General features: G+C 42.5%; 1 long non-coding RNA gene across 1 annotated transcript in view; it reads left to right on the top strand.

The window, feature by feature from the left end:
* Window positions 1–8295, top strand: part of LOC109284047 (uncharacterized) — a 133411-nt gene extending 125116 nt beyond the window's left edge. Inside the window, exon 4 of the long non-coding RNA XR_009460871.1 lies at window positions 3881–8295. This is a non-coding gene — a long non-coding RNA (uncharacterized LOC109284047). The remainder of the gene's footprint in view (window positions 1–3880) is intronic.
* Window positions 8296–14557: the final 6262 nt, after the last annotated feature.

Raw genomic sequence — 14557 nt, 5'->3', positions numbered from 1 at the left:
GCCCTCAGGCCTCTGCAGTCTTTAATCAACTGTAACTGGAGTGAAGCTGTCAACTCCTGCTTGTAATCTGTCAGCTTCCGTACCCCTTAGAGCATCCCTGACAAATGTACAATACAAATTTTTTTTTGGAACCAACTGTGAGCTGGCAAACCATCTTTTGGAAGAAACTTTCTAAAGTGATACTTTGCACAGTGAACATCTTATAACTTCATAAGGAGAAAATTATTTCTATTTGGCTATTTTTTAATGAAAAATCCTGGCTGCCATGAAATTTTACCAAAACAATTAGGTTTCTATGTATTGGGCCAGATTTTTTTTTTTCTTTTTTTAATGAACCAGCTCTCTTTTAAGGAAGCAGTGGAGTAACAAGGAGCTGTCAAAAAGATGGTTCCGCCTTCCTAATAATATGAACTGATCTTTGTTAGCCACAGCATGAATTACAGCAGCCTAATAGTATTATTATTGTTATTGTCATATAAATTATTCATTATGAAATATTTGCTCAGCTCTAGTGTGTTCATAAGTTTCCCATTAAGAATTTAAATTTTAAAATCTTTCCCAGCTACACAAATATCCCTGAAATACCTTTTTCCTTCAGTGGTGCCAGATCAGTAACATATTGGTGGAAGCTGGATTGTCTGGGATGGGTGCATTTGAGCTAAGTTGCTCCAATTGGCTTAATACTTTTAAAAAGAGGATTTTTTTTTTAAAGTGTAAATTATTTGAGGCCTTTTTCTGAATAATTTCCTGTGTGAAGTAGGCTGGCTTATTTTTTATAGGTAGTTAATGGCTAGAAATATTTCTGGCTTATTATTTGAGAAATAAAGTCTTTATTTCTACAGCAGTTGAAAACTACTCACCATTTATTTTCTTTCCAAAGTTTGGCAGTGCAGCTACAGACAGCACCAGGTCCAATATCCCTGCTGTAAAGTCATCCCCATTTTATCTTCCTGTACTGGAGAGGTTTAGGGGAAGGAAAAGAACAGCAATACTTCTTCTCAAATCAAAGCAGTCTGTAACATTTAGTTTAGTCATATTTCCTAAGGTAATGTCACTGGAGCAGGGAGATTATTGTAACATTCGAACACTGGACTCCAATAACTGCAGTGACCTTTGGGGACTTGTTTCTTGCTGCCCTACAACAAACAGAAATTTCACTGGGTAAGCTTCCTTGGTAGCCCCAGTGAAAAACAACTTCCCAGGCAAGGGGAAGAAGCATTCTGCAGGACATTGTAGAGACATGGACAAACAAATAAATTACAGCAAGTTAAAAGAAGGAGAAGACTTTCTATGTAACAGCTGCTATATGGGAACTATCTAAATGCCCACTTATAGCATGCCAAATGTAGTACAGTAGTTTGCCTCTCAAGAAAACCCAGATGAAGACCCCCACATCTTAGAATGAGATTACAGGTTATGATTAGCCTATATTAAGAGCGCTTAAAATGCAAGCAATCATACATTGAAGCTCATTAATACATGCTAAGTGCCCTGTAGGCATTTTAAGATTATGCCACTTTGGACGAGGGTTATCTTTGGAATGTGCTACACAGATCCATTTAAGTTAACTTTTTGCTGTTCAACTGAAGTTAGATTTGACCACCAATTTGCAGTCCCCCATTACCCCAGGAGGCACTGCTCCCAGGTGGACTAGCTATCATCTAGGACTCTACAATTCTGGGCTGACAGCTAGGTAGAGCCAGGCATCAGGTGAGTGGGAGGGGAAAAGGGTGAAGTGGGATTCAAAGGGGAGGAAGACATTGGTAAGGGAGAGGGAGGTAGGATTAGAGGGTGGAATAGGAGGAAGTGGATGGGTAGAGAGCTGCTGGGCTGCCATGGGAGGGGGTGGGTAGGACCAGCAGCTCCCCACACCCCAGATTAAATCCATGCTGCCCCCTTGCTATCTCCACTAGGTCCCATAGTTGTCCAGAAGCTCCCCATTGGGAAAGGGGAATGGCAGGGATGGGGCAGGGAGCTGTCCAGTCCAGCTGTCCAGCTGGCAGTTCCCCATGCACCTAGATCAGGCTCAAGCTGCCTCCCTTGGCCCCTCCTCTGCCAAGCATCTACTCACCCCCCCCACCCTACTCACCATGTCCCCTCCCCCCTGCTAAGCAGCATGGGCAGGCCCTTCCTCCAGCCTATACAGCAGCTAGAGAGCCAGCAAGTGGGGCAGGCATGGAGAAGACTTGTAGCTCCTACCCATGATCCTACTCACCAACCCTCTTGCAGCAGGTCTGAGCAGTGCATGAGAGGGTATTAACCCTTAATGTGCAACTGCTCACAGAATGTGCTAAGTTTAGCACAGTTTTAATGTTCCTTAGAGTTAGTACATGCTAACTGCAATGTGTAATCTCACCCTTATCTTTCCCTTGCTGCAAGGTAGTAGTGGGCATGCAGATAGTTATCATGTATCAGCTGTTCTGTGGTAAGTTCCTCCCAGCTTTTTGACTTGCTGTACTTTACTTGTCCATACCCTAATGAGTTACAGTTCTCAGATCCTTGAGACCAATTATTTCAGCTTTTCTGTGACTCATTTGTAAAATGGAAAAAACAATATTTCTGTCCCTCTTTTTTATATAAACCTTATATAGAAACCCAATGGAAATTAAACATTTCTTTAGTAAATAATCGTTATTCAATATTTATACAACTAAACTCATTTATCATTAAAATGTATTTTTATTGTTTTAGCACTTAGAAACCCAAGTCCTAAGCAAGGACCATGTTGTGTTGGGCACTGAACCAATACAAAGCAAAAAGACAGCCACTGTTCCATGCACTGGTCAGATTTACAAAAGTCATTAGGTGTCTACTGGGTTTGACAAGAACACTTAAATGAGCAAGGAAACACCTAATTCTGTGACTACAAAGGGAGTTAGGTATCTAACTTGGTTAAACAATCTGGCCCTAGGTACCATAAGGGAATGACAGGGAACTCATACCAGCAAACTCACTAAACTATGGAACAAATCACAACTTCAGGGGAAAATAAACAAACAAACAAACAAACCCTTTAGAAACACTAAACTGAGAATGTTTCCATCAATGCTTACAAAAGGAATATTAAAAAGTCACACATGATAGCAGGCCTCACTATTTTCAGAAGTACAAGGAAATGCAGAATGAGGTTCCAAGGAGAGAGCCAACAATGGACCAAGTCACATTCCCTACTTATTTCATAAAGGAGAGCCACATGGGGAAGAAGTACATATTCAAAATGTACTAGACATTTTGAAAAGCAACGTATTCTTGCAGTTAATCAAATCCTTACCCCCTCTTCCAATCAATTCTTCCCCTCAGTTAGCCAATAACTCAATAAGCTCTTTTTCCATCAGAAATACTTACCCCTCGTGTACAAAATTTACCACTGTGACATCAGATCAATTCAACCTTCCCTCTCAACCAGCAAATCAACATACTTGTCCTCAGCAGCCTTTTAGCAGCTAACAAATCAATATAAAAAGCCTCTAACAGAACTTCCCTCCTCTGCAATGACTCACCAAATGTGTTCGTGAGCACCACAAGGAACTTTTGTCCCCTTCTCCTAGCATGCAGAGAGATAGCCAATAGAAGTACCCACACACAGGCTCATTTGCACATATGCACAAGTCTGCAAGCCTGCAAGAGCAGAGTAGTACCCAACCTTGCCTTCCTCTCAAGTTGAGAGTAGGCATGCAGTGCTGCCGTCACACACATCCCATCCCACAAATGAAGCAGGGCCAAGAGTGGCTCCTACTTTGTTTCTGATAGAGGGAAGAACAAGGATTAAGTGCATAGTCATCTCATATACACAGTGCTTGACAAGGAACACAGTACACATGCCGTAAGTGGTGGTAGCTTTGACAAGAGACATACTACCCTCCCCTCTTTTTTTTTCTAGGAAGTCCCAAGAAGCCATGGCTGGTGAGAGAGGGAATGTTCATCATCTTTTGCTGTAGATCAGATGACATATGGCTGTTGAAAAAGAAGACCATTTCAGAACTTGGTGACTTCACCTGTCAAATGACCACACTAGGTGGCTATGATTGGATATTTGTGGCATATGTCTTAGTCTCTGATTGGTTAGCAGATATTGATTGCATGGGAAGCAGTGGGCTCATCTACCTGTGCAATTAAAGTGCCTGCATATTCTTTTCAGAAAATTCAGGCTCGTTAAAAGTTCTGGCATACATGTACCCATCAGAAGCAAATAGCACCTGATAGGAGCAGTTTAGTCCAGGGCTGCTCCTGCCCTGTTCTGTCCTCCTGCAGCAGCCAGGGGGAGCTCCAAGCTCCCCCGGGTACCAATCCTAGGGCTGGCAAGGGGCACAGAGGATGCTCCCTATCCCCACATGGCCTGGAGAACTGTCTCCCTCAGTGGGGATGCTATCTACCATACTGCCTGCCAGCTGCATGTCTACCCCTCCTGATCCCCACCTGGCTGGCAGGGAGCCTCTCTGCCTAGGTGGGAATAACTCTCCCAGCCATGTGGGGATCAGGAAGGTCCTGATCCCCATGTGGCTGGCAGAGAGCATCCTGCTGAGCTGAGACATCTCTCCCCACCCCTTGTGGAAACCTGCCAGCTAAGCTGACCAGGAGTAATTTGCTCCTAGTCAACATCTACACATTCACTACTGCTCAGTAGCTAATATGTCATTAATTTACACCTATTTTTGTTGGTACTAGCAAATGGCTCATTAGCCTAGTTTACTGCACAGTAAGGCCCCTACACGTGTAGGCACTAGCACTTTACTATGCATTAGATTAGTCTAATGTGCAGTAAAGTGTCTTGTGTAGTCACACCCAGTGAGTTACAGCCACTATGGAGAATAGTGGGCAATAGCCATTATACTCTGGGACAAATATGAGACATATCCAAGTTTTTGAAGCTTTTCTATGAATTAAAACAGTTATGAATATTCATACATAATGAATCCAGAAGTAACAATGGCTTGGGTAATATTTGAAAATTCATACAAATTTGGTAACAATTTTTGGAAGGAATTAAAAAATTGGAAAAAAAACAAAAAAGGCAAAAACTTTTTTACATGTTCAGAATAACATATTTCTATTTTTTGGTTCAAAATTACATTGTGGATTTCAAAGAGAATTAGGTAGTTACATGATTTAGAAAATGCCCATAGGTACCTAATACGAATTCAGGAAACAAAATACCTTGATAAATGTAGACATTGCTCCCCATCTGCATTGGGAACCATTATTTTAGACATTCTAGATGCAGAGTAAAAGACAGCTGCTACCACAAAGAGTTTACAACATAAAGCTGCAACCCCACAAAGACTTATACAGCACAAGTTGCTACCACATAAGCTATCAATGGGATGACTCACAATACATCAAATTAAACACACAAATGAATCTGAGCAGGATGAGGAACTAAGAATAGACATTTTAAAAGAGAAATTACAATCTATGATGTTAGCATATTCAATATATTTTATAGAATGAACACACACATATCAATTGCTTTTGATACAGTCCTCTTGGAAATGACTACAAAAAATTAAAGAAAATAAAAATGTCAGAATTTCTCTTTTGTTTGTTACCAGGTTTTAGTCTTAAATGTGTTAAGATTGTGTTAGAGTTTTCATTCTTAAATCTGAGATTTTCACCTTTCAACTATATTGAACGTATATTAATGTTTATTCGAGATCCCAGCTGCTGTTGCTTTCCCTGGCAGAGATCTAAGAAGAGGCATCTCTCCTTGTTATGACTGTTGAGCTACACCAGGCTTTCCCAGATGATCATCCTTTTTCAGATCTTTCCTCCAAAGATAAGATACTGTAAGTTTGGTGTACCCATAAACCAGTTCACTGGGGAAGTAAATTTGTCCACAGGGATAAGATCATGGAGAAGGGAAAAATCCACAGAGACAGTAGCAGAGAAAATGGGCAAGCAGATTTACAGAAGTCAAATGTGTGTACCTATTCTTAATGACCAGAATTCACTGGTTTGCTGTAGTCTGTGTCTGTAATGCAAGAGAGGGTATGAAATCATCTTTAGTCAAAGAAATTTGGTTCAGGGCTGTGTGGTAACAAGGATCAATAATTCTGTTACATAAGTTGACCAGAAAGATACTTTTACACTGTTTCCTTTCAGATGCTTATTATCAGCAACGACAGAATTTATGACTCCCTCCCGCCCCTCCCTGCCCTTTCCTTTCAGTTCAAGACAATAGTGCAGGATCCTAGGCACCTTGTTCTGCAGGCCCCAGGGAGGAAGTGACAGAAGGCTTGCCTTATTTACCTTAGTCGTTTCCCCATGTAATCTGGTTAATCATGTGGCTAATCGACGACACGGAGGATCCCCCCCCCACACTGTGTCCTACAATGGCAACTCATTCATATTTAATACAATAGAGCATTTAAGTCATTCCATGCTCTGCCAAGAAGATTGGGTCTTCTTTGTTTTGTTGCTCTGGGGAGGGTTCTCTTACTCCACCCCTTCTTTCAAATAGGCATATGTTCCGGCTCTTGCCTGCTGCAGCTGGACAAGAAAAGAGCTATTATTTTTTGTTTTGTTTTTTTTTAAACCAATGAATTGATGGCTGTGGTTTGAAGCGTGGGTTAAAACAGTCCCCACATGTATGCATACATTAGCCATTTGCTATGTTACTACTTCACAGCGAGGTGACCTAAGAGACAGCAGCGTTGCTGTTCTCCCCAGTCTGGCTGGACAATCTGTTGAGCACAAAAGAAAAAAATTTAAAAGAAGAGTCAAAGATTGACTGCATATATTTAAAAATGGTTTGCAATTCCATGCAGAAGCTTTCCACATGGAAAAGGTAAGCCTATATCCTAATGTACAATACTCAAAGATAGCTCACACACACACTCCATTACAGCGGAGAATAGAAATCGGAAATCTATGCAAAATTATAGATTTGAACACTGGCTTCAAACTACATTACCATGACACAGATATGAGGTCATAGCTGACACGTTACAACATACAACTCTACTTGATTTCTTCACCGCTCACAAGGTGTTGATCTCAATAGGGTTGCATAGATTATAGGGTTTGATCCTGCCCTCAAACAAATCTCTAGCAAAGCTCCCAGTAACCTCACCAGAGAGAATACATCTGGCCCCTTCACTTTATTCTATAAATACAGTAAAGTACTAGAGAATTAATAAGAGTTTCAGAGGCATAACTGGTCAGTACTGCACCCTTGGCAGAAGTGGCCAGAAATTTGTTACTGTAGGGAGAGGGGACGGGAATGTCACTTCCTCTTTTTGCTGCAGACACATGTGTTGAGAAGCCATTTAAACATCAATTTTTGGCAGCAAAAAATAAATAAATAAAAAGATCTGACATCTTCCTCTGCAGTAGCAAACTTGACCTTGTGCCACTGCTACAGTAGTGCCCTCCATGCTACCACGGCCAGAGCAGCTTCAGAGAAAGTGTAGGGCACGGAGGGGGAAGGACAGGGGATAGAAGGGTGAAGTGCCCCCTTAGAGCCATTGTAGTGCCCTTTAGACACCGCCCAGGGTTCATGCCCTACTTGCCCACCCATCTACTTGCCCACCATCTGTAGAGTAGACTCTTCCACTGCTAGGTTACATGTTTTTGACCAACTCAGGGTGATAATTACAAGAAGTAAAGTTCCCCAGAGTTTATTTTTAAGCTTCTCTGAAATTGGTTTGTGGTTCTAGTATCATTGATACACTGAGAAACGATACATCATAGAAACTTCCATGAGGCTCAGCATTAGATGTCTATGTTTGCAATCTCAAATACAAATGCTCAAGAATGAATGAAGTTGTAGGCCACAGAATATGAAACCTCCATGGGCCCAAGGTAAAGAAAAATTTAAAATGGTGTGGATAAACTAGTACTGCTTCTAGTTATTCTGAAAATGTCTCGCTAATCCGATACCATTTACCAGCATCTTCTTAAAACTTTAAGGGTTATTAAATTCCAGTTATGAAAATATTTGTTTAGTGGTAGATAACCATTCGGCAGTGGTTTAAGAGAATGCAACTCTACTGTCTTAACAACGTTGCTTAAATTTATATCAGTAAATGACTCAGTTCTCAAAACTTCTTGGACTCTTTTCTCACATTTGAATTGGCCTGTGCTATGCAGAACAATCCCTTTTCACAGTTTGAAAAAAAATGTTTTTCACTTCAGTCCTGTTTGCCCAGATTCTGTAAATATATATATATATTTTTTGCATGAAGCATTACATAGTATTTGTACAGCACTTAACAAACATGAGTGTTATTCAGTGATATACTTCAGTTGAAAGGAAATCTCTTCATAAACATCTTGATATAGTAACAGCTGCGTTCTGAACACTAGTACTGGTCCTTTGAAATTGGAAATTCAAAATAAAACAGAAGAATTTTAAAGAAAATTTCCCTGTTTAAGACTGATAATAGAAGGATTTGTAATTTTGAAAACATCCATATTTACTAAGATTTAGAAAAAGATTTCATTTCAAAAGTTTTGCACCTCTAAATTGTTATATTTTTAATCATTTTTTTAAAAATGAGGGGAAAATACCCCCCAAATTTTACTTTTTTTCAGACTATTTTTTGTTTCTTACTTTTAACCAGCTTCTGTACATTGTGCTGAGATAGCATTTTATTTCTTCTAGAAATCTCTCTGAAATAAACAGGACACTGCTGAAAGAAACCGCTATTAAGCAAGAGTAAGGGGCCGGGGTGACTTTTGTACTCCTGCTTAAATTATACTGTTATAGTTTTGACCACTAGGGCCTCTTCACCCACATCTTTGCCAGCTAGGGTGGGGTAGTGCCCACAATGCAAGCATCATCCAGAACTCCACCCTCCCCCAGATGATAGAGAACAGTTGCTACACCCCTGGACTCCTCCCCCCACCACCCAGCATCAATTTTGAGCATTCTTGTCCCACCCCTCATCACTGGGGGCCCATTCTCCCAGAAGGAGAATCTGCCACACCTCGTCACTGCCAGCCACATCTTCCACAACATCTGGAGACTGGGGAAGGGGTATTTCACAAAGCCTGGGCAGAGGAGACATAGTGTGCTTACCAGGCACAGTGCACCAAGGATACATCATTCAAATTGGTCGAGGGCCAGCAACAATGCCCTCTGACCTCAACAAGTGTACTCCAGATAGCTGAACCAACAGGGAGTCCAAATTTGGGAACCCCCTGGCTGATTACCTCTCAACCCATGGGACCTCGGGGCATTCCCCGAATGAGTAAGGCCTGAAGGTTTTGGGGGGTAGAATACCCAAGGGGCTGAACCTCCACATCAGGAAAGGACCTGTCTACCATGCGGCTCCTGCCTCAGATTCCTCAGGCTCCATGAAGCAATTGGGGTCACCAAGAACCCTGACTGGTGGGATATTTTCCTTGTGAGAAGAATGAGGCATGAGGAAGAGAATGGTCTCACTTTACATGTTTGCAGTTGCCACAACATAAATAAGTTTAATAAAACCAGTTGAACATTCACTGTGTCAGAAATTGGTCCCTCTGTCCATTGACAAAAACCAGGAAAGTGGAAGGGAAGAAAAGGGCAAAATAACTTGGAAGGGCATATAAGATTGAGAATGGGGGTTGTGGGGTGAGAGGATTGATGGTGGGGCAGCACCCTCAGCAAGAACCTGGGGGAGGAGGGGTTTTCAACCCAGAATGCTCAGTCCCAGGGTCAGGAGTGAAAACCAGGGACTTCTCCATGTAGAAGGTGGACAAGTGAGTGATCCCTGACTCACTGTCCCCCTGAGACAGCTATAGGCTTTCAGGCGGGGGTGTGGATGGTTTGAGAGGTACCCCTTCACCCAGAGTCATGAGTTTTTTTGCACTCCTTCAAGGGACCCAGACCTCCTTGCCTATGTGCCATAGGTTTTAGTCTCACCCTGCAGGGACAGTGACCTTGTGACTCTTGGCAACACGTAGGTCCTTTCTTGCACTCTGAGACTAGGGCCAGCAGATGCTTATCCCCCTGTGATTATAGTGCACCCCTGCATCAGGACCAGGGTCCTGTGGCAGGGATCTGCTCCTCCATGGGTCCCCAGCAAGGCAGGTGGAGAAGCTTGAACTCCAGGGCTTTGTTTCCAGCCTTTGTCCCAGTGATCATCAATGGGAATCATAGACTGTAAGGGGCTGGAAGGGACCTTGCAAGATCATTGGGTCCAGCCCTGCTGCACTAGGCAGGAAAGACAACTGGGGTCAGGTGACCCCTGAGAGGTGACCAAGCAGTGTGCTCTTGAAGATTTCCAGAGTAGGTGATTGCACCACCTCTGGAAGGAGTTTATTCCAGTCTGGACGCAGTGACTGTGAAGAAGCTCCTCTATAACTTGGTGTCATCCATGAACTTGCCCAGTGAGCTCTTCACCCCCACATTCAAATCTCATATAAAAATGTTGAAAAGCACTGGACCAAGCACGGACCCTGAGGAACACCACTGGCCACTTCTCACCAGGATGACATACATCCATTCATTAGAACTCTCTGGGTCCTACCCCACAGCCAGCTTCCTATCACCTAACTGTTGAGCAGTTAAGTCCACAATGGTCTGCTGCATTCCCTCCCTTGACCTCCTTTGAGCTCCAGACCCTTCCTAGAGCTGTCCTGATACCACTTGGAAGGCCTGAATTCACAAGGCAAATACCAGGGCTGTGTGTGTTGGGGTTGGGAGGAGGTTGACTCTCTAACTGCCCCCTGAGAGCAAGTTGTCTTGACTTAGGCAATGGGCGGGGGGGGGGGGGGGCAGGCAGAGCACTGGTGCCTCCCTGCCCGAGAAGTGCTTCTGGCATTTCCAGGCTCAGTATATGTCTGGGGGGTGGGGGGGGGGGGCCTCAACCCCCCAGTTGGCAATTGGCCATGCCTCCCCCACAACCACCACTGACACTGCTGCAGCTGCCTGCAGACAGTCCCCACTCAGCCTGCCTTTGCTGCTGATGCCCACTTTGCCACCTGTGGGTGGTCGCGGTGCCCCCCCAGCCTCAGGAGGCACATGTCACCTATGGTCCCCCAGGCAGTCTTCAAACTCTAGAAAGGGTTCACTTCTTTTGATGGTGTAGGCAACAAGCTGGGGATATTGCTCAATTTGAGAAACAAGCATAAGTGCTATATGTGGCTCCATTATGATGACTTAATGCCCAAAGCCCCCTTTACAATCAGGGTGATTTATTGACATTGTGATCAACCTGTGATGACCTGCCAAAGAAGTTCTGCCCCCGTACTGTGCTCTGCCAAAAGCTACCTCCTCTAGGTGTACCTAAGTTTGAAGAAAGAGTGTGCACAGCAACAGATTTCCTATATAATTACCATTAAAGGCCCACCTTAACAAAAAGAGGACTGAATCCTGACTGGATGTGGATTTCTAAATTAATGTAAAGCTAATTGCAAGATAAGACCATTGTTTTCTATCAGTGAAGAAACTCATCTCCTGGACCCTGCCCTTCATTAGCAGCATTCTTGCACATTATCCTTGCCCTAATCCTCCTGTCAGGTCAAGGATTCAGAGTCTCTAGAGTATTTGACAGATTGATGTTACTGTAATAGAGGTGTGAATTTATCTCTAAGATGAAAACTGGTGAAAAGTGTACTTGATTAGTCTGCTACCTTGCTCCTAATTCCAACTATTACAAGGGGAATATGGGCTTCTTTCATTCTTGTTATGTACTAGATTTCTTTCTTTTGGAACCATCCGACAAGCCATTTTTTTCCTACAAGTGGCCTTTATAGACATAAATAAATGCACTGAGATGAATGAACTATTCATCTGAGTGAGGAGGAGAAGACAGAGCCTCTTATTTCCTCTGCTTTGTATGTTCATGTATCACTCCCTTTGGAGGGAAGAGAAAAGGAATAATTTCCAATTGTTTTCCTTCCTTTCTTTTTCTTGCCAAAACAAGAATAGGTGAATCTTTTATCATTTAAGTAATGACAATACCTGCTATTGGAAGGAATTCCTGGTGGAAGAGTCAGTTCTCCAGTGTGTTTAAAAATTAAATCTGCCTGTCCCTGCTAGAATTTTACATTATAAAAATAAGCTGCTATTGACCACAACCATGGAATATTGAGTCCTATACAATATCTGAAAATGATGAAGACACATATTTGTGATTTGGCATGGAAAAAATATTCTTGCCAGGAGCTGCCATGCTGCTTTTTTCCAGTCTGGTCTCCCATTGTCATTTTTATCTTTTCTGGGAAACTCTTGGCTGTTGGGTTTTTCACTTCTGTTGATATGTCAACAAAGTCATTCAAGTCTCTGGTGATGCTAAAGGACTCTCTCTTCTCCTGCACTAGCTGCCCTGGCACTTAAACCTTCATTCTCTGTGCACAGGCTAATAAGATAAAGTAAGTCTCAAAATAGTATAACATGAACACAGTTAACACAGAAATATCACAATAAAACCCAAAGTCCATCACACCTACAGAAAACCAGTCCCTTGATTACAACCAATTCCAAAAACCCAATTATTTAATCTTAAATTAGCAAAAAGTATAGAAGTCAGCAAATTTCAACATATATACTGACGATATCACAATTTGCATCTAGTTAACTCAAGGTGAATTCCTGGCATCACCAAGTCAGTGGGAGCGTTCCCATTAATTTCAACTCTAACTTTTGAAAATGGTATTTTTCTAATGAAGCAAAAGCACAATTAGGATATAAAAAGCAGGTAATACAGTTCCTTCACTCAGTGAGCACAATTCCAGTCAAGTCACGCTGAGCTACTTTCTAAAGGCTTGTGTGATACTCCCATCCCGCCCTTCCTTTCATAATTCTGAGTGCTTAGATCTCTTGTGTGGGCTCTTTGTTTCTCCATTTCAAAAGTTTGAAGATTGTGGGAACCTTTAATTATTCTTTATTAGCATCAGAGAATGATACAAATTAGTAACAGAAAATACCTATAGTTCATATCTTCCCAGTGTTGGATTGTTCTTTATGGTAATTTTTATCTTCATGGTCCTATCCAACAGAAACAAGATTTCCTTAAATTTCCTTGCGACTTTTCTTATTTCACAGTACGTTACTTAGACTTTTTCCCTTTTGGTGTTTAGCCATACTATTTGTATATGCTTTGTTGTCATTGTAGTTCATGTGGTCATAAGATCATAGGAAAGCAAAGCTGGAAAGGGACTTCATAAAGTCATCTACTCCAGCCCCTGGCTCCAGGTAGAATTATTGCTGACTAAATCATCCCAAGAAACTGTTTGTCTAGCCTGCTCCTGAAAACTTCCAGGGATAAAGATTCCACAACTTGTCTAGGTAGCCTTTTCCAATGTTTACCCGCTTTCATAGTCAGAAAGTTCCTCCTAATCTCCAACCTAAATTTCTTTTGCTGCAGCCTGAGGCAATTGCTCCTAGTCTTGTTCTCTGTGGCCACAGAGAATAGTCTATCTCCATCCTTTTTATGATCATCTTTCATGTATCTGAAGACTGTTATTAGATTCCCACCACCCCTGCCCACACCAGGCTTCTTTTCTGCAGACTAAATAGCCCTAGTTCTTTCAAGCTTTCCTCATACATCATGCTTCCCTCCAATTATTTTTGTTGCTCTCTGATGGACTCTTTCCAATCTGTACATATCCTTCTTGAAGCATGGAGCCCAAAATTGGATTCTGTATTCCAGGTAAGGCTTCATCAGTACTGAACGAGTAGAAGAATCACTTCGCTTGATCTGCAAGTGACATTCCTGTTACTAAAATCCAGTATATTGTTGACATTTTTGCATACTGTTGGCTCACATTCAGCTTATGGTCTACTGTGGTGGGTCTGCTGTAGGTCTCTCTCTGCAATACTTAAACCTAGCCACTCATAGATTTCATAGAGTTCATAGACATTCAGGCTAGAAGGGCCCTGAAGGATCATTGAGTCCAGCCCCCTGCCCCAGGGGCAGGAAGTCAGCAGGGATCATAGGATCTCAGCAAGATAAACATCCAAATGTGTCTTGAAGGTGTTCAAACTGGGTGCTTAAACCACCTCTAGAAGCAGTCTACTCCAAATCTTGGGGGCTCGGACAGTAAAGAAGTTCTTCCTTATGTCTAGCTTGAATCGGTCTTGGTAGAGTTTGTGATCATTCAATCTAGTCATCCCTTGGGGCACTCTGGTGAACAAACGTTCCCCCAGATCCTGGTGAAAACCCCGGATAAACTTATAGGTTGCCACCAGATGACCCCTAAGCCTGCGCTTTTCCAGGCTGAAGAGTCCCATGGCTCTCAGCCTCTCATCATAAGGTCTGTTTTCCTAACCTGTGATCATGCATGTGGCTCTCCTCTGCACTCTCTCAAGCTTCTCCACATCCTTTTTGAATTCTGGAGCCCAAAACTGGATTCAGTACTCCAGCTGCGGCCTCACCAAGGCCAAGTACAATGGGAGAATGACGTCCCAGGATTTGCTTGAGAAGCATGTATGGATGCAAGCCAGCGTTTTGCTTGCGTTACTAGCCGCAGCATCACATTGAAGGCCCATGTTCATCTTGTGGTCAATTATGACCCCCAAGTCCCTTTCATCTGTAGTGCTAACCAGCTTAGCACTGCCAAGCCTATAAGCATGCTGCAGGTTTTTTTTCCCAAGGTGGAGAACCTTGCATTTTTCGGTGTTAAACAC

Source organism: Alligator mississippiensis, chromosome 3 (genome assembly GCF_030867095.1).
Source record: "Alligator mississippiensis isolate rAllMis1 chromosome 3, rAllMis1, whole genome shotgun sequence".
Taxonomy (NCBI): Eukaryota; Metazoa; Chordata; order Crocodylia; family Alligatoridae; genus Alligator; species Alligator mississippiensis.
Note: the sequence above shows the minus strand (reverse complement) of the source record. Positions and strands in the feature narration are given on the sequence as shown.